The sequence below is a fragment of the Pan paniscus genome, chromosome 21 (assembly GCF_029289425.2).
Source record: "Pan paniscus chromosome 21, NHGRI_mPanPan1-v2.0_pri, whole genome shotgun sequence".
Taxonomy (NCBI): Eukaryota; Metazoa; Chordata; class Mammalia; order Primates; family Hominidae; genus Pan; species Pan paniscus.
In genome coordinates, this window is record NC_073270.2 from 10,592,520 (window position 1) to 10,619,916 (window position 27,397).

The 27,397-nt window shown below is 37.8% G+C and overlaps 1 protein-coding gene across 6 annotated transcripts in view; it reads right to left on the reverse strand.

The window, feature by feature from the left end:
- The window catches only part of PAK5 (p21 (RAC1) activated kinase 5), a 302,023-nt gene that overhangs the window by 156,174 nt on the left and 118,452 nt on the right, over positions 1 to 27,397 (reverse strand). For 4 of the 6 annotated variants that reach the window (XM_003810560.6, XM_034947548.4, XM_055105070.2 and 1 more), the window contains one exon: positions 18,222 to 18,371. The exons of 1 other annotated variant lie outside the window; for it this stretch is intronic. The gene's annotated coding sequence lies outside the window, so the exon portion shown is untranslated. Of the gene's footprint in view, positions 1 to 18,221; positions 18,372 to 26,904; positions 26,960 to 27,397 lie in introns of all 6 variants that reach the window. One more of the 6 variants, XM_034947549.3, reaches the window with a different exon arrangement.

The window sequence follows — 27,397 nt, forward strand, 5'->3', positions numbered from 1 at the left end:
CTGAGTGTCCTGCAGTTGAATTGACTTAAGGTTAAGCAAAGAAGAATGGCAACTTTCCTGGTTCCGTGGATGGCAAATAAGTCATTTATGATAAGAGAATAAAATTGATCCTTTGTGAAGGCAATTGATATTCCTCTTTCAGGAAGGGGATAAAAGTGGCACTCCTTGTAAATCTGACATTTTTCTTGATAATCTAAGAGTGGGATAAGACCCTCTTAACACAGATGGCAAGGAGAAATGGCTTTGGCTTTTTATTCTCCAAATGCAAAAAGTCAATGCAGAAACAAAAGTTTGATTCATTGTAGTAGTTTCTCTCCCTCCTCCCTTCTGCTTCCATTCTCTCTCTCTTCATCTCTCCTTTACCTGTCCATTTCCATCTTCCCCTCCCTCCCTTTCTCTCCCTCTCTCTCTCTCTCACATGCACATACACTACACAATTTCCCCATAAGTAATACTAATAAAGCCAAAGAACAGTAATTACAGACATCTCTAACTCAAAGAGCCATATAGTTCACATTAGTGGAAACTTGTCAGTAATGTAGAATTTCAATGTAGTTCTGCATATATATTATGTGTTACTGTATCATAATCATACATTTACACACTAAAACCAAAAATGCTGTTGAGCAAATAAATTTTGAGTCATATAATAAAGCTCATTAACACTTTATAAAGATACGCATTACGACCAGCTGCCTACAAGTAAGGAATATAACCATGCACTCATAAACACTTTTGAATAAGCTGTGTTGAACAATTTATACTTTTAAAATAATACCTCTATCTAGTTTCTCACTTCAATCTAATGTAAATAATTGGATGTCAGTTGTATAAATTTATGACTGTCATAAATCTTTGGAATTAACTCTATATAGAGTTATTCAAATCTCATGGTCTATAGAACCTGCCTATCATCAAGGTCCTTTTTTTTTAAGGTTTTTCAGGACAAGTTGAATCACATAAGATCTCTATTAGCTAGATGACATTGAATTGAATATAGAACAATATACTACTTACACTTTAACTTTGCACTATAATTCTAGTTTTGATTTTCAATGATATATGTCCAATGAGGAATTTAAGATAAATAAATTGGACTGATAGGTGCAAAAAATCTTATTATATTAAAACAATTTCTGAAGGTCAATTGCAAACTAGAGTTTTAAGTATAAAATGAAAGTCTATATTATTTTTAAATTTTAAGTAGTGAGATACAGTGATGGCCGTGTGTGTGTTTGTGTGTGTGTGTGTTTGTGTGTGTGCATGTGTGTATTTTAAAGAGGTGAGTTACTTTTTCTGGGAGGGTCATGGGGTATGACTTTGTATTTCCTCTTCTCTCTTTTTGTTAAACATTTTATTTAGGTATAACATGTATACAGAAAAGGGTACAGCTTAACGACTTTTCACAAAGGGAACACATTCCTGAAACCACAGTGCAGTCCAAGGAGGAAAATGCTAGAAGCCTTCCTCAAGCTGTGCCCAAGTAACCAACTCCATCAAAGGCAAAACATTATCTTAGCTTCTCCCACCAGAGATTGATTGGTCTGCTTGATTTTGAACTTAACATGAATAGAATCATTACATCATACAATTCTAAGTGTGTTTGATTCAACATTTTGTATTTGTGAGATTAATTCATGTCGTGATAGGCCATGTTCTTTCTTATTGCTGTCTAGTATATCATAGCATGACTATACCATAATTTGTAAGTTCATTTTACTGTTGATGGACACTTGGGTTGTTTCTAATTCAGGACTTTTAAAAATAATGCTGCCTGAATGTTCAAGTACATGTCTTTTGGTGACATGTATGATGCATTATTATTGGGTATATACATACCTAAGAGTAGCATTGCTGTGTCAAAGGATATGAGTATATTTGGCTTTAGTAGAGTGTTCCAGTCAGCTTTCCAAAGTGCTCAATTTACACTCCTGCCAATAGCTTAAGAGTTGCTCCACATCCTTATTCACATTTCCAATTGTCAATCCTTTCATGATTGTCATTCTGGTGGGTGTGCAGTGGCATCTCATTGTGGCTTTATTTTGCATTTCCCTAGTGAGTTTGAGCTTCTTTCATGTGCCTTGGCCATGTAGATATCCTCTTTTGTGAAATATCTGTTCAAGTCCCTTGCCGATTTTCACATTAGGTTCTCTTCCTTTTTCTTACTCATTTGATGGAGCTCTTTATAAATTCTGGATATGTCGAACAAACGTACTGAAATGTTTTCTTCCACTTTATGGTTTTCCTTTTCGTACTCAAAGATGTATTTGATGAATACTTGTTAGTTTAGTCCAATTTACATATCTTTTCCATTATATTTATTACCTTCTATGTCCTATTGAAAAAGTCTTTGCTCCCACCAAGTTCATAAATACATTATCCTGCTTTTAGATTTACGATCTATCTGAAATCGATCTATGTGTATTGCAACTGGAGCTTGAATGGATTCTAAAAAGGGAAATGCAGTGACCTTTAATAACCCTTGCTTCTGAAGGAGAGCATTTCTTAACACTTCCAAGGAACTATGGTAAATTTGGGAGAAACTGACCCAACAGCCACATTAATTAAAATGTGAAGGTTGGCAAATATCTATTGAAGGAATCTTCCAGTGAATATTATCTCATTAACTACTACTCAAAACAACTGAATAAAAAGGATACTGTTGAAAAGCTATTTACAAAGAAAGCACAATACCTTCGTTTCCTCTGCTGGTAACTCTCAAATTCTAAAAAAAAAAAATTCAACTTTTAAATTCTAAAAAAACTTCTAAGTTCTATAAAAACCAACCCTCAGCATATACATGTTTAGAAAAGCTCCATAGACCAGTGTTATCTAGTAGAAATGAAATGTGAGTCATACATGTTAACTTTAAATTTCCTAGTAGCCACATTAAAATTAAATATCAAGTGAAATTAGTTTTAATAATATATTTTATTTAACGTAAGATATCCAAAATATTTTTATTTCAACATATGGCACTAGCCACACTTCAAGAGTTCAATAGCTCCATGTGGCCATTGGCTACCATACTGGGTAACCCAGCCATAGACAGTTACATGAATACAATGACCTCCTTTATAAATATTACAATTTACATTATCTACAGATCAATCCATTTTATATTCATATGACAGCCACATATTGAAAGAAGAACACAGTGGTTCTCAAGGTGCAACCTCTGGACCATCAGCATAGGTATCACTGGGGATTGGGAGAAATGAAAATTCTTTTGGAATCAGGCTCTCTAGTGGGTGGGTCTAGCAATCTGTGTTTCTGTGATTCTCATGTGTGCCCCAGTTTTCAAACTAGGAATAACAGATCCACATTTTTGTTTTATACAGTGACATTTACTCTATATTACAACATTGTAAATATACTGTCTTGTCTGAAGCAGAAGCATTTTGGGGGGTTATTTAACCTCATAGTCAGGTTATCATCTCACATCTTCCAAATAGGACTGCCCATGGCACGACAAATGGTCTACTACTCTCTGAGACAGACGTGTGGGAGAAAGTTTCTTTTTTCTGTTTCCTGATGATTCTCAATTGCCACAGGCATCTATTACATTTGCAGAAGCAAAGACTTGGACCCACACAGTAATAATCAGAGTAAGAAAATTGTATTATGGAGAAAAGCAAATAACCACTTTCATCTTATTAGCTCTGTATGTAGAAAGTGAATATGTAAAGAAGTACTTGAAGAGTTTTTATTTTTTTAATTTTCATTTTTGTGGATTAGAATATACAATCTGGGAAGATCCAGTTTTACTAGATGAATATCTCTGCAGAGGCAGGGAACTTTCTCCAAACTTCTCATTGCAGTATCCCCAGCACACAGAAGAGCCAGACACCTAGTAAGTTCTCAATAAACATTTGTTGAATGAATGAATGGATGGATGGATGCTTGATAAACCTTTCTCCATGTCTTAGATTCTGGCTTAGGAAGATAAATTAGCTCAGTTGCTGGAAATCCCTTATTATTTTAGCACAAAATGACCTGAATCATCCATTTTCTGTTTTTCAAGCAGCTTTCCTCCTTCCCCCAAAAGACTTCTTGCCATCTAAACATTCATTTAGAGAAGGTGCAGATTTTAAGGGAAGTTCTCTTTTGTTAAAACGCGAACTCCATAAGGGTAAAGATGTTGTTTAGTTCACTGTTTTATTTCTGTAAGTCAGAACACTGCCCATCATGTAACAGATGCTGAATAACTATTTGTTGAAACAATAGATTTTATCCTTATGAAATTTCATTACGGCCCTTTTCTCTCTCCCCTCTACACACAGCCATGGAAACTCATCAATTTATGTGTTTCTCCGTGTTGTTTTACCTGCCCCAAATATCTCCAAATATGCTATTCCCTGTATCTACCTAGCTCCCACCAGTCTTCCAGACCCAGTTAAAGACTTTGGCCCTCTCAGAGAAGCTCCCCAACAACTCAAGGTTGTCTGAATCTTTATGGTTGTGTCTAAATCTCCAAGATTCTACTCCACTTAATCCAACACTTGTTAGCTAGCATGATGTCTTTCATTTACTAATTTTGCATCCTTGTATTTCATAATCTTTCTCTTACCATATAGACTTGTGGCTTCTTGAAGGCTAGAACCATGGAATACATTTAGTTTGCTCATTAAAAAATCTTCCCCATACCTTTATTAGTCTGTAGAACATATTAGGCATAATTATGACTTATTTTAAAAAGGAAGATTTTAGACAATACTTGTTGTCCAAGAACAGTCTTAGTTGACTATTGTTAGGCTGACATAATTATTAACAGCTCTCCTTTTCACTCTCAAACCAGTCTTGGTTTGGACAATACACATTTTCCCAAGTTATGGCCAACATTGATTTAGTAAAACATTGACTAATGTTTTAATACAATAAAATGTTGACATGGGCTAATTGACATTAGCCCATGATGTTAGAACTGTTTGACCATATGATGAATTTGACACATACAATGCCTTTTGCTAGATACTATCTTTACTTATTTAGATTTGTAAAAGGAAGAAAAAAATCAGATAGCATTACAAGTGGGAGAGGGCTTGATTAATCTTATCAGAATCCTCAATATAATGCCTAGAAACCTTTCTGAGAATAAGAGGGAAAAGTGGTATAACCCCTCAACTATATACTCTTTTTCTTTATTTGAACTTTTAAAGCCTTTTCACACATGATTTCCTTTGATGTTTACAACACTCCTCTTAAGTAGTTCAGGGTGGTAGATACTGGTATTTCTTTTTAGACATAAGGAAAAACAACTCCATGGAGTTATACTCTTTGGCCAGCCAGAAAGAGAGGATAGTAGAAATCCCAGTGCTTTCTATTGTAACTGTATAGCTCCTTTTCTCCCCATGAATGCATGATCTTTAACTTCTTTCCCATAAGTAATGATACTTATATCCATTTCCCAATGAAAAACAAACATTAATTACAAGAATCAAAAAGCACTTCATCTAAGGAATGTTTGCAGACATGCCATTTGGTTTGCTTTCTAAGTCACAGGGCTAAGAATGATCATACCTCCCATTCACTTCACACTGGACACCTTGTTAGGATGCCTTTGGCTTTGTTTCATACCAAACTTAAGGAACAGACAAAGCATGGATTTCACTTTGTTTCACTCGGAGCTCAGAGAGGTTAAGAAGTGAACTCAGGACTGCACTGCCATCTATAAGTGATGTAGCTAAGCATGATTTAAGACACCTGATTCCTACCTAGGTCAAGTACCTTTGATTTTGACCAGTGAGAATTCCATAGAATAAAATGCCAAATTTCCCATGAAGCTTATTGTAATGAGATATAACTTGATTTTAAAACACAGAGATGTAACAACTGGAAGTTAACAAAATAACCATTTTTAAAATTTTTCCTATCTTTCCTGCACTATAAATAAGCAAGTGAAGCACTTTATAGATTCTGAGTTATTTCCATGTTTTCTATTTTGAGTAGTGATGTTTGAATAATGTGGAGATAGAGGAAACTTTGAATTAGGAACAAATCCTTAAAGAACGGTCACAATGCCCTCCTCTGCATCCCCTGTACTACAACCAGATCTCTGCTTGCTGTCTTTTGTGTCCTATCAGCTGCAATAAGCCACCACTATTTACAGGTTGTTTGAAATACACAGTCCTGATTGTAATATTAGAGGTCTTTCTAGCTTAAGGGCTCAGTGAATGTTTCCCCTTCTTCAGTTACTCCTTTGGTTTTTACTGCAGATTCTCCTTGTCTCACTTTCTGCCCTAGAGAGCAGATGCCAAATAAAATAGGCTGGGAGCTTCTTTTAGGTGCTTTCCAATTGCTTCCTTTCAAGGCTGCACTTACTCATCCCCCAGGTATGAGAAACAATCTGTATGGAAACACCAGTTCCTAGTAGTAGAGAAATAGCCTTGGGTGTATATTTTCTTCCCCTCAGGCTATTCCTTTTGAAACTTGAAAAAAAAATATTAAGCTTATGAGGGAAAAGAGAAGGGTTATTTTGCTTCTTGTTTTTTTTTTTTTAATTTTATTTGCAGAGACTAGGATGCTCTGGGGAAGATGTGAGATCAACATATACATAAGTAATGCTCCACAAAGAGCCACTCCTTCAAGCTTGGTAGGAATAAAAAAAACTCTACATCTCTGTGATAGATAAAGGAACTTGTATTTCACAAGTGGGAACCTGGAGGACTTGGAAAAAAAAGTGAAATATCATGTCACATGGGGAATCAGAGTGCCTTCCTCTCTACATGCATGCATTTGTGATGGAGATGTCTCAGTTGGTGAAGGGTTGGAAGGGTGGACCTTCAAGCACCCGGCCCCCTCATGCCTATGGCAAACGGGGATACTTGAGAACCTCCTTCAAATTACTAAGCAGTTACCCCTGAGCTGCAAAAGGAGACAGTTAACTCAGCATATCAAACTAGTTTTTTGAGTTCTAACACCAAAGATTAATTTTGTCAGTTTTTGAACTCCTTATAAATAGAATCACACATACATACATTTTTGGGGAGTCCAGCCTCTTTTGCTCAACATAATGTCTGTGATTCATCCATGTTGTTGTGTGTATCAACAGCATGTTCTGCCAGGCACAGCGGCTCACACTGTAATCCTAGCACTTTGGGAGGCTGAGGTGGGAGGACAGCTTGAGCCCAGGAGTTTGAGACCAGCCTGGACAACATAGTGAGAACTAGTCTCTACAAAAATAAAAGAATTAGCTGGACGTGATGGAAAGCACCTGTGGTCCCAGATACTAGGGAGTCTGAGATGAGGGGATTGCTTGAGCCTGGAAGGTTGAGGCTGCAGTGAGCTGTGACTGTGCCACTGCACTCCAGCCTGGGTGACAGAGTGAGACTCTATCTCAAAACAAAAGTGTGTTCTTATTATTGCACAGCATTCCACTGAATGAATAAACCAAGATTTCTCATTCTTCTGTTGTTGAACTTCTGGCTTGTTTCCAGTTTTGTGTTACTTTGAATAGATCCATCATGCACTAGTTTTCCTTGGGTATACACTTAGGGGGGCTATTGCTGGATCATAGTATAGGCTTATATGTAGCTTTAGATGATAAAGTATCCACTAGGCTGTTATACCAGGGAGAAGAAAATCCCAAGCAATAAAAGAAGCAATCAAAAGCAAAAATACCTTAAGACAGAAAAGTCATTTTCCTTGACACAAAATAATCCAATTGTCAGTGCAGATAGGATTTGCATTTTGAAACTCATCCATCTCAAGCTACATGCTGCATATTTGAACTTGTCTGCAGGCTAGATTCAGCACATAGGGTGCCCCAAACATGTTTTGTTCCCCCAGAAAATCAGGTCATTTGTTGTTTGCATATTTTTGTTTTTTAATAAAGCAATGTTTAAAAATTAGGAGGTTTTATATTAGAAAACTCTAGCTTTCAAGCTTCCTTTAAAAAACTGGAATATCTGGCCCACATTCCCATAGAGCAATGATAGATTGGAGATAGGTAGGAGCCATTGCATTTACACAGGCCTACGTTTCCCTCTTTGCAAAGTTCTCACCCCCTGCCTACTTTCCCTTACACCGTGTGGTCTCCACAGGCATGAGAACCCTGCTCCACCCTTTGACCAGTCAAGCAAAGTCATTTACATTTCTCTCTATATATAAAGTATAGAGACAACAGTTCCAAAGATGAAAGTGTTCTGAACTGTTAAAAGTTTGTCTTTGTGCATGTCAAACTTTGAAATGTGTGAAAATATTCCTGAAATGTACCACTATCATGTTTCTAAAAAATGACTAAATAAGAGGGACAGCTCAATACATGTTGAATGTGAGTGTTCCATAAATAAAGAATGTGTGGAGAGGGGACCAGCTGAGCTTGCCTCTGACTAGAGAAACGTCACTCAGGATCTATGCCCACAGGCCCAGTCTTCTGATCAATACCTGTTAACCATGTGAAAAAGATACTGCACAAGGGATAAGAATACCCCTCTGATTCATTCAATTAAAGACTTCCTGGACCAAACTCAATGCCATTATAATTGGTGCACTGGGCAGTAGCTAATTGCTCTAAGTCATTTTCAGGCAAGTAGAGAGACAAAGTTATTTCATTTTTGGTAGTATGCAGTCTAGGTAATTTAAAGGATCCCTATGCTAAAATGCAAATATATCCTGGATACATTTATTAAAAGGTCAATTTTGATGGCCTGGTATGGTAGCTTATGTCTGTAATCCCAACACTTTGGGAGGCTGAGGCAGGAGGATCACTTAAGCTCAGGAGTTCCAGAGCAGCCAGGGCAACACAGCAAGACCTCGTCTCTACTAAAAATATAAAAAATTAGTCAGGTGTGGTGGCCTGCACCTGTAGTCCCAGCTACTTGGGAGGTTGAGATAGGAGGACTGCTTGAGCCCAGGAGCTTGAAGCTGCTGTAAGCCATGACTGTATCACTGCACTACAGCCTGCACAACAGAGAGACCCTGTCTCAAAAAAATTTTAAAAAGAAGTAATAAGTTTTGCTAGGCTCAGTAGTTAGTAAATGAAATATCCGAGCTTCCCTCCACCTTTGCCCTCAAAAATAAATGACAGAGAAATGACACCAGAGAAATGATTTAGGAATTAAACTAATGAAAATGACTGGGTAGCTCTAAAGGAATATGATGATAACAACACTGCTCTAAAGACAAAGCCTAGGCCCTGGGCAATGGGAGGCAGAGCAGCCAAGCCTGAGAGTCAGTCCCTAGCGTGGAATCCCAGAAGACAGCCAATGTTTCTGACTCCTAGAGAACACAAAGCAATGCTCTCCATGGGAAAACATCCCCAGTAGAGGCCCTAAGGATTCCTGCATGCTTGCATCAATACTCAAATATTACCCATGACCTGAGGAGCTTTGGTCACCCAGAGCCCCAGATGACCAAATAACAATCAACTGGTTTACTGTACCGATTGTACATCATGTATTAGAATTAGCAGGTAGATATGCAATCACGATGTGTAAAATGTACAAAAAATTAAAAACGGAATAAACATGAAACATGAACATGAGCTGACTGCCATGGTTCCTTTGCCATCTCTGAACTGACTTAGATGTGGAAACCTATAAAGGGCCCGTGATATTCCATGGTTTATAACCCTTCAGTTGTTCTCCACTGTTATGCAAACTGCAGATCTATTAGCTGCCCAGTTATTTTGTCCCAAAGATTTCCAGGATCTCTTAGCCACTGTTAGATCCCTGTGGCTCAAGGCACCCTGACTGCCACTTTAATTTTGCTATGCATTATAGTAGTTAAGACCACCTTACCTCTAACACTAAGCACTGCTACTTAGCCTCTGTTGTTCTGGGCCTCATGATCCCAGCAATATTAGGAAGATTAACTCCTGGACAGCTTCTTCAAATGTCAATCCCAGCCCATAGATGGCAGCCTTTACAGATCACCTTCTCAAAGGTGTCAGCACTCCTTTTCAGGATCCCTTATTGTCTTTGTGAAGGGAGTGTCCTCTGGGTCTTCTTAGTTAGAAGTAGTCAAATGATAGATTGTACCTAAAACCTTTTTAACATGCATTCTAACATCCCTCCTCTCTGAGCCATCAGACCCTTTATTGAGACTGTCAAAGAACTTGTGGCATTTCCTCATTTGCTGTAGGCCATCAGAACATACAGGATTTGAAGAACCACCCCAGAAAACTATCGGGATCAGCTCCAAGTGTCCTTGACAAACAACTGAATCTTGACTTATGAGTGAGTGTCTCTATATCAATGAATACCCTCTGATCTAGCATTATATTGTATGGTGAATGTACCTGATAACAATTACTTAAGCATAGGCTAAGAATGACCCTGTATGGTGCACCTGAATGCAGTTGGGAATTCTGAGCTAGGGAATCCAGGAGTGGCCAACCCAGAGAGCTATTCCTTTTCTATGAGGAACATCTGGGCCCCATCCTGTCATGTGGAATGTGGGCTGTGCAGGGGATTGAGGCCCTGTGTTTTGGGTTAAAAGGTTGCCAGGTGGAAGTTATTAGGGGAGGGTGCTAAGTGAAAATGCTATATAAACTGTATGCTTTTTGCAAGTGGTTGTGGTTCTCCTGTCTAGCTCACCACCACTGGACTCTCTCCCCTGTATGTAAGACCTTCATGAGACCCAATGTCTTGTTTCTGGCTCTGGGTCTCTTCTTCTGCCTCTTGAACTTGGTGCCATCCCCAGTGAAGTCAATGGGAGTTCAGCACAACATATATCCCCCCCTCCACTCTAATACACTCAAGGTCCACTCCCGGGTGGGTTTCAAGGTACTTCAATTGTTCAGTGGATAGGCTATTTCCCCCTGGAGAGGGCTGATACTTCTCTGCTGAGTCTACACTCTAGTTATCATCATGGAGGCAATGAGCAGTGGCAGAGAAAGATCTTAAGACATGCAAGAATTATCTCATAAGGCACCTGCTTCAGGTGAGATTCCTACATAACTGTTGGGCAAGGAAAGCTGTTCTTCTCTGTCAGAAAAAGAAGGATGACTCCTGTCTTCCAGGGTGGTTTAAGGGAACTTAGAAGTTTAAGGTCCTCAAGCTCATCCATCCAAATGAACTCATCCCACATCTCCTTATTCTGAACATGGCCCTGAGTTTGAAATAGGAGATTTTACAAAGCTGTGTATCCTGTCTCCTTGGCAGCCCTACCAGCCTTATAGTCAGATCCTGGGCCTGTGTTACAACACAGTCTGCCCTGCAGTGACCAGAGATTAGTCTCCTTTAAAGTAGCCACAGATGACGTCCTCTGGCTTTCAGAGCATGCCTTAAGTTGGCAATGAACCATCCTCAGCTTAACATTTTCTTTCCGCAGGTCAAAAGTAGCCATCTACTTCGCAATCTGCATAATTATCAGTGCTCTAATAGCCACTTTGTGTTGCAGCTAGTAGGCCTCCTAACACCTGACCTTCCACTTAAGCCATTTCCCAATTTACTGCAGATGAGAGCTTGAGTAATTGTAATGCTGCTGCCTGCCAGGGTTTATTTTTATCCCAATTTACCACTAAATATATGATCCTTATTGCTTTCAGACAGGTCAGTAATCAAATTCCAAAATCCTATCTGTAGGTTATCTTGTCTGCAACTACTTGTTTTAGTTCAGTTTCCCTAGGACACTGAACCTGAGACATGCACTAAGCGCTGAGGTTTTAATTGGAATATGAAATCCAAAGGTGGGAAAGAGAAGAGATAGGAAATGAAGCAGGGAAGGGTGAGCAGCAAGACAAAGTGAGAAGTTACTGCTGTGACCACTGCATTACCATGAAGAAATACAGCCAGTGGTCCAGCAAAGCATCTGCTATGTGACACGCAACACCTCTAAACATGCTGGACAGAGACATGCTGTACAGGCCTTGAGAGAGAGATCGTCAGAGAGAGAAATGGAAATGGAATTTACCTGCCCTGCTACCTTCTCTTTCCCACAGGAGCAAGAAGCTCTCAACCAGGTACAATCTTGTTCCCTGGGGAAACATTTGGCAAGAGGTAGTTTTATGTCTAGAGGCATTTTTTATTTTCATTACTTGGGGGTGCTATTGGCACCTAGTGGGTAAAGGCCAAGCGTGCTGCTCAATGTGCTGCAAGGCACAGGACAGTATCCCATGAGAATTATGCAGTCCAAAATGCCATCACTGCTGCTGTTGAGAGACCCTAACCTAAGTACTGGAAAAATCAAGAAAATCTGAAGAGATAAATGAGATGTGTCTAATTAAAAAAAAAATGGAAAAAAAGATGAAAGATATGGAAGGCATTTCACAGAAGAGAACACACAAAGGGAAAACTAAACATGAAAAGATGCCGAACCTCATTAGTAACCAGGGAAAATCAAATTACAGCAAGATTCCATTTCACACTCAATTGATTGACAAAAATTAAGATATCAAGAACACCAGGTATGAAGAGAATGGTGTTCAAAGGGAATAGTCAAATACCACTTGTTGGGAGTGTAAATTGCTACCAGTTCTGTGGGAAAGAGGTTAATGTGTATTATGTTGTAAAATTGATCATATGTGTATTCAAGGTGACCACTTATACCATTTGGATCGAGACTGTCCTGGTTTTAGCACCAAAAATCTTGCATCCTGGAAAACTCCTCAGTTCTAGGCAAACCGAGATGGTTGGTTACCTATACATCTTATATCCTAGGAATCCACTTCTACATATACTTCCCTGAAACACTCTTGCACAGGCACCAGGAGAGATATAAAAAATGATCATACTACCATTTTTTATAATAGCAGATAATGGAAACAACAGAAATATCAATCTATAAAAGAACAGATAAATAGATTGTGATATATTAACACAATGTAGTATTACTTAGCTGTGAAAATGAACTACGAAAGTTTCCATTCTGCCTCTGAGGAGCTTGATATGCTAATGTTAGCCTGTTAAACTTCACAGTAAAATCTGCTGCACCTGGTGACTTGGGCGAGCTCCACACTTGCAACACAGACCCAGGAGTACAATGAAAGTGGCTTTGGAAAACTGTAGAATAGAGCTGCTATTCAATTTACGCAACTCAGTCTCAGAGTGGAGAAATCCATGAATTGAAAATTACCATCTCACATACATACTGCAGTGGAAACACACACATGCACAAATCTCTATATAAATATATCTCTAACATCAGCAGTCTTCACAGAGACTTGGCCTTGTGAGAATCTAGAGCCTCGGAATTTGCTTGTGACCATAAGTCAAACTCTTCATTCGTTTTCACAAAAACCTACTCACTATGCTTAGCACGCTTATAAAAGTTGTCCCATAGAAAGAGTTTCTATCCTGCAATCTGCATCATCACAATAGCTCCCTGAAGCCACAAACACAGTCACATGCTGAAAAGTTATTTCCTTCAAGTCTGCTTTCAACCACATTGTTTTCTTCAATCACTTACAAAGGTATTTCCTCCCTCCTTTCTTGTTGAAATAAATACACATTCTACAAACTCTTTTTTTTTTTTTTTTTTTTTTTTAAGACAGGGTGTGTTGCTCTGTTTCACAGGCTAGAGGGCAGCAGTGCAATCCTGGCTCACTGAAACCTCTGCCTCCCAGGCTCAAGTGATCCTCCCACCTCAGCCTCCCCAGTAGCTGGAACCACAGGTGCATGCCACCATTCCTGGCTAATTTTTGTTTTTTGTTTTTTTTTTTGCTGTTGTTGTTTGTTTTGTAGAGATGGGGTTTCGCCATGTGGCCCAGGCTGATCTCGAACTCTTGAGCTCAAGCAATCCACCTGCTTCAGCCTCCTAAAGTGCTGGGATTACAGGTGTCAGTCACCAAGCCCAACCTACAAATTTTTTTCTAAGAGATAATCTTAACAATTTTGGTAACCCTATTACCACACCTGACTGTCCAATCAACCATACATTCATCCATTGACCTAACTTTGTTCATCTTCCCATTTGTCTGTCACTTTTTCATAAACATATTATTCTGTCTGCAAATTAACTTTTATTTTCTTGAATTCTGGTACATTTTACATATTTCTTGTCTTTAATCCTCCTCTCTCTCCCTCACCATTCCCAAGTAACCTGAGAGCATTATGAAACACTATATTCCTATGTCTTTAAATACATACTATCCTACTGTCTTTTCTTTTCTGTTCTTTTCTTTCTTTTTTCTTTTCTTTTGAGATAGGGTCTTGCTCTGTTGTCTAGCCTGGAGTGCAGTGGTATGATCACAGCCTATTTCCCAGGCTCAAGTGATCCTCCCACCTCAGCCTCCAAAGCAGCTGGGATCACAGGCAGTGCCACCATGCTCAGTTAATTTATTTTCTGTAGAGATAGCATCTATTTGCCCAGGCTGGTCTCAAACTCCTGGGCCCAAGTGATCCTTCTACCTCAGCCTCTTAAAGTGCTGGGATTATAGGCATGGCCCCCAGCCCCTTCTTGCTTTAAATTCTCTTCCAATCTTATTTGGCTAGGGAATACCTACTTACTCTGTAATCTTTTATTCAGATGTTTTCTTCCTGGTAGATTGTTTGCAATCTAGTTCTTCTCTTTCCTTTATCAATGTCTTTTGCAATGTGACTTTGAACTCCTCTAACCAGGAGGTACAGTCTATTTCCACATCCCTTAAATCTGAGCTACTCTGTGAATTTCTTTGATCTATATGTTGTAGAAGTGATTGTTCTGAGGCCAGGTCTTAAGCAGCCTTGCATACTTACACTTATTCTCTTGAATAAGTGATCCACATGGCTCAGTTGCCATAAATAAGTCTTGGCTAGCCTGCTGGAGAAGTGAGTTGCCCTAGCCACATCCAATCAATCACCAGACATGGGAGTGAAGCATCTGAGACTATTCAGCCCCAGCCAACCTGTCAGCAGACTACAGAGCAAACCTAGCTAAGATCAGCCAAGCTTAGTCCAAATCAGTAGAAGTCCCCAACTCACCCACAGGCTCATGATCAATAACACATGCTTATTATTTTAAGTCACTGAGTTATGGGGCTATTTGTTATACAGCAACAAGTGATACTCTTTTTACTGATCCTGTTCAATAGCTACAACATACTTCTAGTATAGCCCTTACAATACTACAGTCTTTTGGTCTTTCTCTTCCATAAACATAGAACTCCTTGGGACCAGGAGCAATTTTTGTTTTGTATCTCAGAATCTAAATAGTGCCTGCTGACTTTTTAATAGATGAGTGTCAGAAAAATGTCAATGATTAATTAGTTAATTAAGGATTACACTGTTGCCTAAGTCAAGGGACTCTTTTGGAGGCAGACAAACTCGGGTTTGAATCCCAGCTGTATTTCCTATGTTACTTCAGATAATTTGGTTAACCTTGATGAGTCTTGTGTGGTCATCTCTAAATTAAAGACTGGAATAATATACATTCTGCAAGATTGTGGTGATTATATATATATATAATCATGTATAAATATCTCCCATCTGACAGAGGGGATATCCAACATATAAGAATTAAATGATAAAATGCATTTAAAGCATTTAATATAGGACTTGGCTTCTAGTTGCTCAATAAATGATAGCTCTATTCATATGATCATGATCATCACCATCATCTTTGTTGTCACTTCTTGTAGCAGAAACTGTAGGTGCTCTATCCTCATCTCATTGGCAGTTATCATCATTGTGCAAGTTGACCTGATGGTGGCTTTCAAAAGCAAACATCTGGGACTCCGCCTGAGGGCTTCCTCTGGCTGCTGGAGTTTTCTTGGTCTACATGTATGGCACGTTACAAATACCAGGGAGTCGACACTCCACACCTCCACCTAAGGGAGCAGCCCTTATTCGAGATAGATGGGAGAAGATAGCTAAATACTCTAATTTCCATGCCCTTGGTTGGGATAAATCCAAGTTATGTTCTATGCTGTATCCCAAAGTTACCTAATGTGATTGTACCCCTCTTGATCACAGAAATGATAAGGCACCTTTTCTGTCTTCCTTCTTTCCTCTGCCTCACATCCACACTACCCTACAAACGTATGCTGGCATCACCTCTGAATAAACACCACTCCATTTTTTTTGTTTCACTCTCTGCTTCTGGGGAAATCAACCTAAGGCACCATTACTCTTTCTAGTTTATGTTAGTCTTGTTGCTCCAGAATCCAATCATTTCTTAAGGAACTTTGACCTCCATTTGAAAGGCCTAGTCTTTTAATGATCTCTCCAGCTAATCAAAGAGTTTTATCTAGTCCAGTGGATGACAAGACTAATCACAGAATGGCGTATGTCATCTTTAGGTCTTCTTTGTTTTCATCCTGGCTCAATTCTGTAAGTATATGAGGAAAGGGTTAACTTGTGCACTGGTAGCTCTTTGCTTATGTTGATGGGCACCTGGAAACATGGTATTGATTTGGGCCAAGTCAGAGGTGAAATGTACTAGCTAGTGATTTATAAGGTGCTGTGAAAAGTCTAAAACCCCACCAGCATCCTGTACCAGCTTGTCCATGCTGTTTATCAAAATTGTACTGATTGATGGTTTGCACCTGTTTACTTCTTAACAAAGCTTGCTTTTAGCTACCTGAGCCGTGTGGTACAAAATACCCCTCAGTAAGCTTGAGCCTTGGCTCTCCTGTGAACTTGTAGAGTCTCATGTGACTTTTTAATTATCCAGCACTGTATAATTGCTGCACTGGGTCTGTTTTCTAACGACTAAAAGCTTTACAGAAGGATCTGGGGTGGAGGAAGGAAGAATTCCTACACCATACAAGTTTAGAACCATTTCAGACAGTTATGAATATTGGAAAGCAAGCTGCACTTTGCTGAGATCTTAAAATATCGTTCAGTTGAGCTATCATGAAAAACTCTTCTGAGCACAGACTTGAGGGTTGTCCACCCTCCAACAGTAGCTGTTGGCTTCTTGCAAATTTGGACCTACAAGGTCATTGCATACATTTCTTTTCCTCTCTTCCCTACCCTATGGACATTGCACAATGGTTACATAATACAAGATGTGAAATCCTCACTGCACAGAGGATAAATTTCTCTGGTAACCATTGCTTGAATCCGTATATTCTCATCTTTTTAAAGCACCAATTTGAAATTGGATTTTAATTTTCCCTTCAACATTCCATCTATGAATAACCCAGTATAAAAGTTTTAGTGTTGAAGTTATGCTTGACTAAGTCACTAGTCCTTAAAAAACTCTTGTTTCTCATCTAGAAGGACACCCTTCCCACAGGCTGCCTCTCAGTGGCTTGAGCAACAATGTTCTTAGAAGTCAGGAGCCATCCAGGAAGCAGGAGAAGAGCTACAAACACATCTGGAATGCTCAAGTCTCCGAGTGTTACAACATAACCCACCTAGAATATGAGATTTTGGGCAGAATTTTCTTTATTTTCACAACTTGACATCAACACCCTCTAAGTTTCAGAAGCAGGCCACAGACATATACATCATAAGCAGTTATTTGAAATAGTAGAATAAATTACAATCTGACTGTTGTGTATTAAAATGCAAATAGACAGCATACCCTGCATATGGAAATTAGAATTATATTTGGAGCTTCATAGGAGCTTGGGTGGTCATCTATGCCGAAATATCTTTCAAATTCATCCATCTCCAATGCCACATCCCTAAGCCAAGTCAGCAGTATCTTTTATGTGGGTAAGAGCACCCTGCGTGGGGGGTAGTACCCATGTGTGGGGGGTAGTAGCGACCCCCACACATACTAATTGGCTATAATAAAGAAGAATGGCCTTTAAAAAATGTAAATTCTTTCATTCACCTGCTAATGACTTTCCAATAACTTCCATCTTTATTAAAATAAAATGAAGACACTTTCCCACATCTAAACAGCTCTCCAGCTTCATCTTCTACATCCTGCTTCTCCAAAGCCCCTCTCTTAAAGTGATACTGGCCTGGTTTCCAAACCTTGAATATATCCACATGGATCCTGGTTCATGACACATGGACGGTATGATCTTCAAACCCTACTTGGCTGGATTTTTTTCTATCACTCAGTTCTCAGCTCAAACTCTCTAAGTGTTCTGCTCTGACACTCAAACTAAAGTAGTCCCTCATCCCTTATCTCGTTAACCTGCTTATCGTGTTCATAAACATTATCAATGGTTGTCAGTTTCCTTTTCATTTATTTACTTACACTTTCCACTAGAATGTCTGCTTCTGTAAGGCCATAAGCTTGCCCTTTTAGTTTCCAGTGCCTACAACAGTTTGCAGGCCTATAGCAGTCACCCAGAGAATATTGTTGAATCAATATATGCATGTTTCTGTGTTTTTAGTATTGTTTAATTTAAAATACATTTTAAAAGGACAAAACCATAAGGTAATTTATTCCCCTACCTTTATATGATGGCTGTGGATGAATTAAAGACTCCAGAGGAGTGTGGCTATTTCTATTCTGCAACTTTTCGTTGGTGCTTGTCAGTCTTCTTCATTTTTTCTCAGTGTTCATTTTAGCAAGAGGTGGAAGCATTTCACCACAGTGTATTTCTGTAACAATATAGTACCAAAATGACTCAGAACCCCACTAACATTATGCTGTGCTTAAAAATAAACATATAGCCACATTTACTTTACATTCTCCCACATGCAGTGCATTCTTTTTTACTGTTTCTATCATTTTCTCAGGCATGCAGCTACGGATCTGTATATTATTACCAGGACACCTCAGGTAGGATTAGACTCCTCTTAGTACCTTGGCTGCTTCTGTACCACAGCATTTTCTCCACTGTGAATAATTATTCTATTACAAATCCATCTCTCCAATAGATGGTGAACCTTGTGGGGCCAGGAACTGTGACTTTGGTTCCTGAATCTCTGGGACCTAGCCCACTACCTGGTAATCGTACATTTTCAATACAGTCAATTCTTGATATTTGCGGTAGTTATGATTTATGAAGTCACCACAAACACTAAATTAGCAAATACCGAAGCACTGTTACTAGGAGAAATAGAGGGTTAGGTTTCCACAACTCTGTGGCTCCAATATTTTTGTCAAATAATCAATACATAACTTTGTTTTATGTGTGTCACTGTTTATACATATTGTTGATTTATTAAGATGGAACTCACAATCAACAGCACTGTAGCTTATGCCTCCACAAAGATTTTCTAACACATATGTTTTCTCCATAAGGCGTGTGACAGCCTATTGTGCTTAGGAACATGAGACAGCATGTCAGCCCTACACTATGGGGCCATTTCAAACCATGGAAACACCAACATTAAGCACAAAAATGTAAAAGATATGAGAAGGTGAATCTGTAAATATAAAATCACAAATAATGAGAATCAACTATATACATATTGGCTGAATCACAGTTATATGCAGATTATACAAATTCCCAACCTTGTTTATTGTTCAGCATACCCCTGACATTTAAATGATTAAATAATAAATATTATAGATAGGGTAGAAAAGGACTACATACAGATTTTATATTCTTCATGAAAGACCCAGGAAATGAAAGCAAATATTATTTCTTATATTCTCTGCTGTCCTATTAAAAAGACAAATTCCAGCAATCCTATCAAAATATTAATAACATTCTTTGCAGAAATAGAAAAAGGAATCCTAAAATTCATGCAGAAACACAAAAGACTCCGAATAACTAAAGCAATGATGAGCAGAAAGAATAAAACTGGAGGCATTAAAGTACTTGATTTCAGATTATACTACAAAGCTATCGTAACCAAACCAACATGTTACTAGCATGAAAACAGACATGCCGATGAATAGAACAGAATAAAGGTCACTGAAATAAATCCACGCACTTACAGGCAACTAATTTTGCCAAAGGCTCCAAGAACATACATTGAGGAAAGGACAGTCTGTTTAATAAATGATGCTAGGAAAACCTGATATACATATACAGAAGAATGAAACTAAACCCTTCTCTCTCACTATATGCAAAAATCAACTTAAAATTGATTAAAGACTTAAATGTAAAACCTAAACTATGAAACTACTAGAAGAAAACATTGAGAAAACATTACAAGACATTGGTCTAGGCAAAGATTTTTGGGGTAAGACCTCAAAAGAATAGGCAAAAAAACCAAAAGTAGACAAATGGGATTACATCAAGCTAAAAAACTTCTGAACAGCAAAGGAAACAATCGACAAAGTTAAGAGACAATCTACAGTATGAGAGAAAATATTTGCAAACCATCCATCTGACAAGAGGTTAATAACCAGGATATATTAGAAACTCAAACAACTCAATAGCAAATAATAATCCAATTAAAAATGGACAAAAGACCCAAATAGACATTTCTCAAAAGAAGACATACAAATGTCCAACAGGTGTTTGAAAAAATGCTCAACATCACTAATCATCAGGGAAATGCAAATCAAAACCACAATGAGATATTATCACACTCCAGTTAGAATGGCTACTATCAAAAAGAAAAAAAAATAACAAATGCTGGCAAGGATGCAGAGAGAGGGAAATACTTGTATGCCGTTGGTGGGAATGTAAAGTAATACAGCAATTACGGAAAACAGCATGGAGGTTTCTCAGAAAACTAAAAATAGAACTACCATACAATCCAGCAATCCCACTGCTGAGTATATATCAAAAGAAAGGAAATCAATGTATTGAATAGATATCTCCACATCCATGTTTATTTCAGTGCTATTCATAATGGCCAAGATATGGAATCAACTTAAGTTTCCATCACTGAAAGAATAGATAAAGAAAATGTGGTATATGTATACAATCAAATACTATTCAGTCACAAAAAGAAATTAATTTCTGTCACTGGCAGCAATACAGATGGAATTGCAGGTTATTATGTTAAGTGAAACAAGCCAGGCAAAGAAAATGTTCTCACTCACACGTGGGAGCTAAAAAAATGTAGACCTCACAGAGGTAGATGGTAGAATAATGGTTTCCAGAGACTGGAAAGGAAAGTGGGGAGCAAGAGAAATGAAGAGAAGTTGATTAATGAGTACAAAAATATAGTTAGATAGAAGGAATAAGTTCTAATATTTGGGAGTGCTGTAGGAAAATTACACTTAACTGTAATTTACTGTATATTTCAAAATAACTAGAAGAGAAGAATTGTAATGTTCCCAACACAAAGAAAAGGTAAATGTTTGAGGTGATGGATATCTCAATTACCTTGACTTTATTTTCACATTGTATACATGTATCAAAACATCACATGTATCCCCAAAATAGGTACAATTATGACATATCTATAAAAAATGAAATCCCAGAGCCTGGGTATTTTCTTCTGCATGATATTAATTATTGCTCCTCCAATTTTCAGAGAAGTTCAAAGAAAATTTCCCTGAAAATAATTGTAGGTTAATAGTTCGCCTTGTCCATTATAGGTCAACCTAAATTCCTAGAAAATTTTTCCATTTTTCTCCTTGGATGAGATAAGAAATAACAGCTTTTTATTTCATTATATGCACCAGTTATCTGCAGGTACAAAAGGTCCATACTTAGTTCCTTGTATTTTCTGTAAAAACGCAAGTACTCTGTGAGAGGTACAATGGAGAGATCACACTTTACATGGCTATTTTCCAGTGCATTTGAAAAATGTTTAAGACCCCCTTAGAATATGAATTTATGTTTTAAAGGTGTTGTGAAGATTTTCCAATTAAGTTTACTTCTCAATATTTTAAAATGGTTACCCTTAACATTGATTTACTTGTACTTCATAGAAAGTAATTTGTTGCTAAAATTATCTTCTACTACAAGGCTATAGTAACCAAAACAGCATGGTACTGGTACCAAAACAGATATAGACCAATGGAACAGAACCGAACCCTCAGAAATAATACCACACATCTACAACCATCTGATCTTTGACAAACCTTACAAAAACAAGAAATGGGGAAAGGAGTCCCTATTTAATAAATGGTGCTGGGAAAACTGGCTAGCCATATGTAGAAAGCTGGAACTAGATCCCTTCCTTACACCTTATACAAAAATTAATTCAAGATGGATTAAGGACTTAAATGTTAGACCTAAAACCATAAAAATCCTAGAAGAAAACCTAGGCAATACCATTCAGGACATAGGCATGGGCAAGGACTTCATGTCTAAAACACCAAAAGCAATGGCAACAAAAGCCAAAATTGACAAATGGGGTCTAATTAAACTAAAGATCTTCTGCACAGCAAAAGAAACTACCATCAGAGTGAACAGGCAACCTACAGAATCGGAGAAAAATTTTGCAATCTACTCATTTGACAAAGGGCTAATATCCACAATCTACAAAGAACACAAACAAATTTACAAGAAAAAAGCAAACAACCCCATCAACAAGTGGGCAAAGGATATGAACAGACACTTCTCAAAAGAAGACATTTATGCAGCCAACAGACACATGAAAAAATGCTCATCATCACTGGCCATCAGAGAAATGCAAATCAAAACCACAATGAGATACTATCTCACACCAGTTAGAATGGCGATCATTAAAAAGTCAGGAAACAACAGGTGCTGGAGAGGATGTGGAGAAATAGGAACACTTTTACACTGTTGGTGGGACTGTAAACTAGTGCAACCATTGTGGAAGTTAGTGTGGTGATTCCTCAGGGATCTAGAACTAGAAATACCATTTGACTCAGCCATCCCATTACTGGGTATATACCCAAAGGATTATAAATCATGCTGTTATAAAGACACATGCACACGTATGTTTATTGCAGCACTATTCACAATAGCAAAGACTTGGAACCAACTCAAATGTCCAACAATGATAGACAGGATTAAGAAAATGTGGCACATATACACCATGGAATACTATGCAGCCATAAAAAAGGATGAGTTCATGTCCTTTGTAGGGACATGGATGAAGCTGGAAACCATCATTCTCAGCAAACTATCGCAAGGACAAAAAACCAAACACCACGTGTTCTCACTCATAGGTGGGAATTGAACAATGAGAACACTTGGACATAGGAAGGGGAAAATCATACACCGGGGCCTGTTGAGGGGTTGGGGGAGGGGGGAGGGATAGCATTAGGAGATATACCTAATGTAAATGATGAGTTAATGGATGCAGTACACCAACATGGCACATGTATGCATATGTAACAAACCTGCACATTGTGCACATGTACCCTAGAACTTAAAGTGTAATAAAAAATATGTACATAAAAATCAAAATCAAAGAAAGAACATGCAGTAGCTGAAAAAAAAATCTTCTCAAAAGCATGCTCTATGTTTTAAACTATTATTGCTAGGATCACTAGGACTTAGTAAAAAGCAATGCCTTACACAGGCAACAATAAATTCTAGAAGGACAGTTCTGACAGCTGCTTTTCAATTAGTTCAAAATAGGCTAAAATATAAGTAGATGTAATTTCTTTTCTGCATCTTTTGATACCCTATTCAAACAGTTTAGAGTATCAGCAGACAAGTCACGTGTCATGGAATACAGTTTTAAAATTGATATAATCATGTGGGTCTACTGCATAATAATAAGATAATTCAATATATTTGACAGAAGTAATACTTTGATCCAGAAAAATAAAACTAAATGCATTTTGTAAATTTCTGTATTTTGTTAGCATCATTATATTACATTTTCTATATAATTAACCATTTTGAGTTTATTTTCTAAGGATTCGTACTACTTTTAATTTTCTATTTATGCTACAAATAGCCAAATTAATCAAGTAAATATTAGATATCATAAAATTACCTTAAGACATTCTCACATCATCACTAAAACTCTCCTCTCATATTTCTTTCTCTTAAAATATGCCATTAAGAAGACTTTACCCATGTATCTCTGCTAAAGCCGTATTACCATTACTGACTTTTAAAAAGCAATCTGGGGGCCAGGTGTGGTGGCTCACCCTGTAATCCTAGCATTTTGGAAGGCAGAGGCAAGCTGATCACTTGAGCTCATGAGTTTGAGACCAGCCTGAGCAACATGGCGAAACCCCGTCTCCACAGAAAAATACAAAAATGAGCTGGGTGTGGTGGTGCAGGCCTGTAGCCCCAGCTACTTGGAAGGCTGGGGTATGGGGATGGCTTGAACCTGGGAGGTAGAGGTTGCAGTGAGCTGAGATCATGCCACCGTATTCCAGCCTGGGTGACGGAGCCAGAACTTATCTCCAAAAAAAAAAAAAAAAAAGAAAGAAATCTGAATGCTGAATGTTTAGTAGACTATGTTCAGATAACAGCTATACCATTCTGAACATGTTGATAATGCATATTTTAACAAAAGGTACAGATGTCAATTAAATTTAGAATTTGCATTTCCAACCTTCAAGAGGAAGGAGTTGGCTTCGTATCCACAGACTGGCTCCACCTTTTACTAGCTGCACGATTTGAGGCAATTTATTATTCCCTGAGATTATTTACTCATCTGAAAGATGGAGATGAATACCATTTTCTATAAAATGGCCTATGCAGAGTACCTGGCCAATAATGAATAGTAAAAAAATTAGCGTGCATTTTTTACCAAGTACAAAACCATTCCAAGCAGCATTTTAGTCACCGAATTTAGCTCTTCAAGCCAAAAATCAGTGACCTGATATCTGCGAATAATTTGATAAAGAAACAAACAAGCAAACAAACAATCCTAAATGTCCTAGCTAAGCATAACTAAGTTTTCACATAAGTTTATGCCATTTCGTTTTGTTTTCTTGTTTTGTTTTGTTTTTGAGACCAAGGACCAAGTCTCATTCTGTTGCCCAGGCTGGAGTGCAATGGCACCATCTTGGCTCATTGCAACCTCTGCCTCCCAGGTTCAAGTGATTCTCCTACCTCAGCCTCCCGAGTAGCTGGGATTACAGGTGCCCGCCACCATGCCTGGCTAATTTTTGTATTTTTAGTAGAGACAGGGTTCCGCCATGTTGGCGAGGCTGGTCTCAAACTCCTGACCTCAGGTGATACACCCGCCTTGGCCTCCCAAAGTGCTGGCATTACAGGTGTGAGCCACAGCGCCCGGCCGCCATTTTGTACTTCATTTACATAGATTCTCTGGACATTTTACTCCTATATTGGGGATGTTGGAAATCAGATGCTCATTCATGATATGCATTCAAAACATATAACAACTGCATTACAAATGGCACCTGACTCTGAGATATGAGTATATTATTAGGCACATTGGTAAGTGACCAATATCAATAATATATTCATATCTCAGAGTTAATGAGCCTTCTTCTGTTTTATATACCATAGAATTTTAGAGTTTAAAAACTCTAAAATTTAAACTTTAAACATTTTAAACTCTAAAATTCTATGGTGTATAAAACGGAAGGAAGATTTACTATCAGCTCTACTAGTATAAACAGTCTCTGCATGCTTTTTTCCCCTCCTCACACTCAAGGATGGCAGCCCCTTATGCAAATACATTTCAAGGTAACTTAGAGACTGGAAGGGTTCCATCAGATCTGCAATTTAGAACGGCTGTCGTATTACTCACACTTTCATCCACTTTTCCTTGTACCCAGAGATGCAATTTTGTGAGTAGCAGGTTTGATACATGGTCTGTGCCATTATGTTAGGAAAATAACATTTTGTCCTCCCTTTATGGAGAATGGGCTCAAGACCTTGTCCTCATTAATATTGAGTTCTAGCCAAATAAACTCCAATGGGTTGCAAAATCATGAAAGATGCTAGATCCCATTAGATTAAAACCTTCCAACAACTCTGAGACATTAGATTAAGAGGAGAAAAATAATAAACTGAATTGAGAAAACTCAACATACAACATATTTTTTAACCTATTGTCTTTACTAGGATAGAACCTTTCCAAAAAAAATTAATATGGATCATCTTTCTTAGAAATATATCTTCATCACTCTGCCAATTTTTCTTTGTGTATACTTTATAACACGGATAATTTAACACTTTCAGTTAGATGCTGCATTCCTCATTCAGTAGGTGAACTCCAAGTACACAAAATCATTCCATTACCGGGTTTGACAGTGTAAAAGCCAGGCAGAAAACAAGCTGGCAGAGACAGTTTAATATAAACCTCCTCTGAGGATTTGAAAACAACATCACATTTGTTTCCTGCTCCTCATCTGCCCCCCTGTGATCTTTGTCTCTATACATGATAAAATATTTATAGCCAGAGCTCAGCATTTTTTCTTTCCCTTCACTGTTGGAATAAGGTATGTTCTGTGTCCAGAGGAGAAAGCAACATAATAGAAACTCTAAAAATTGAATAAGTAACTTTTGGTGCGTAGAAAACCTAACCCACTCACAAATGGATTTTCTTTCATTCAAAACAAGAAAACTATGACATACGGGACTGCATTTTGGCAGAAATTATTTATGCATATGTCCAATGAAGGAAATCCTCTCTAGAGAAAATTCTCAGAGCATACAGAACAATATTCTGTTTGGGGATTTCTCCAAATACAGATTGAGCACTATTTTATTTTTCTTTTCAGGTAATAATAAAACTCAGTTTTTGAAAACATCTTCACCTTTTCCTACAGGAAAATATCTGGTTTGAGTTTCTTGCCTTTTTGAGACATTTCCTTTGAGACAATAGAAGAATTGAGTTTCTAGGACTGTGAACTATACTATTATCACATTACTGCTTTTTTTCCCCCATTTAGAGAGCAATTTATAATGTGTTGGCTTTTATTTTTGGAGTAACTCTTCTTTACACTGAAAAGCCAAGTGAACAATTATGTTTAGATATATTGATTTTCTGCTCCAATAGAAAAAGCACTTAAAGCTTGTATTAACTAGATGACCAGGTTCTAGCCCATTGTGTTTGCCTTGTAAACTTAATTGACTACATTGTTCTGTCTCTGGGCTTCCTCAACCTAAAACCAAGGTAATAACAGGGTGTACTTCCTCTATAACACCTACTTACACAATTTTCAGAGGATTAAATACAATGATGTATGTGTGAGAACTTTAGATACTGTAAGGTACTACACAACATTAGGTTTAGAAAAGCTATTTTAATTCCTGTGTTTAAGTTATATGGAAATTAACTTAAATTTAATCTGACACCTAAAATGGTAAAAGATAACAGTTTACAACTCCATTGTAATGTCTTTGGAGTGTGCGAATTCACTAACCTTCACTTCAGTGAATCTGCACCTGTCCAAGCTGATTCTGCTGAGTTTAGATTTCCTAAGACAAAAGATGAGATGGGAGAAGAGTGGTGAGAGAGTTAGACAGAGATAAATGTGCTACTAGGAAGTGAGTTTTTCACCATCACTCTCCTTCTTTAAAACAGGGATTCTTAACTGGGGGTCGTAACTGTCCCTGGGCTCAATTAGATAGACTTCAAGGGTTCCATGAATTTGGATAGAAAAAAAGTTATTTTTATTTTTTTTAGTCTTTAACAGCCAATAAATCCCAATAATACTGGAAGGAGCTATGACCAAAAAAACACAAACCCTTTCATATTACAAGTGTTTCAGATGCCTGGAAATATCATGTATACTTTGAATGCACAGCAGTTAGTAGACTTGCTATTAGATCTTCTTATACTGCAAAATCAAGAAATATATATCACCATAACACACATTTATTTTATTTAATGTTTTGATAGCTCTGTATCAACAT